We start from the raw sequence: 1,012 nt of genomic DNA, 5'->3' as shown, positions 1-1,012 counted from the left end.
AACCGTTCGTACAACTGCTCCACTAAGTTTATATAAAGATTGACCTTCTTCTTCTGCAAATAAAGTATTTGTTTTCATTATGAAAAATGTACAATTATAAAGCATCAATGAAACCTACATACTGCAGTAAAAAAAAAATTTTTTAGTACAAAAAAATTTTATATTACTTCGTAACAGTCGAAGATATTGAGATATCTGAAATTTCGAAATAAAGATTTTATTCATGTACCAGATAAAACTGAACCAATCGATTCCAGATCCATATAAATAGATGTAGAGACATCCGTTGTATTTCGTGAAGAGCTGTTCTCAGGATTTACATTGTCTAAAGTGGGATAATAATATTGAACAAGTTATACAAAATATATGACAATAAACACAATAATTATGGGCATTTATGTCATGTCTAGTTGCAGAAAATCTTACTTTCAATAAATTGATTAGGGCTAACGTTCTCGTCGCACAAACTGCTTCCGTAGGTAAAATCAGGTAAATCTGAAAACATTAAAGAATGTTCAGTGTCTATTTGTAGTAAGCGAAATAGTAACATCAGTTTCTAAATGTATATACCTATTTTAGTCGACGAACTTTGTCGTGTCTTCAAATACTCAAAGAGGAAATCAGAATCTTCTGCCTCATAATTACCATTTCAATTTGGTTTAAAATATTGTGCTGCAGATATCATTCTAAGTGCACTTTTGAATTATTTTGGAGTTGGAACTGGATTCTTTCCTCTAATCATAGAGAATAAATTTTCTAATGCATCTTGAGAAAGTCTGCTGAGAAGGACAAATCCAAAATGTTTTGTGTTTAAATAGAAATCTTGCAATTTTAACGCTGTAGTTGTCGTCAAAACAAGATCTCTTTGAACCGGTTTCCACGCATCTCCAATTCGCATGATTGAAAACATTGATAAGTATGATGTCAAAAATTCGGTTGCTTCTTGGTAATTTTGTCTATCAAAATAACTTATTGCCGTTTGCCTCGAACGTGATGATATAAACCGAAACCA

The 1,012-nt window shown here is 31.4% G+C and overlaps 1 long non-coding RNA gene across 2 annotated transcripts; it reads right to left on the bottom strand.

Moving 5' to 3' along the window:
• LOC112455412 lies at positions 1-803 on the bottom strand. Of its 2 annotated transcripts, none has more exons than XR_003040853.1 (3): positions 571-803; positions 230-495; positions 1-53 (listed from the first exon to the last, which is right to left on the bottom strand). It is a non-coding gene; the product is annotated as an uncharacterized LOC112455412 (long non-coding RNA). The 2 variants fall into 2 exon arrangements; XR_003040852.1 differs by having other exon boundaries at positions 7-325; positions 427-495.
• Between the last annotated feature and the right edge of the window lie 209 nt (positions 804-1,012).

The sequence above is a fragment of the Temnothorax curvispinosus genome, unplaced genomic scaffold (genome assembly GCF_003070985.1).
Source record: "Temnothorax curvispinosus isolate PA1 unplaced genomic scaffold, ASM307098v1 QBEX01006064.1, whole genome shotgun sequence".
NCBI classification, from domain to species: domain Eukaryota; kingdom Metazoa; phylum Arthropoda; class Insecta; order Hymenoptera; family Formicidae; genus Temnothorax; species Temnothorax curvispinosus.
Note: the sequence above shows the minus strand (reverse complement) of the source record. Positions and strands in the feature narration are given on the sequence as shown.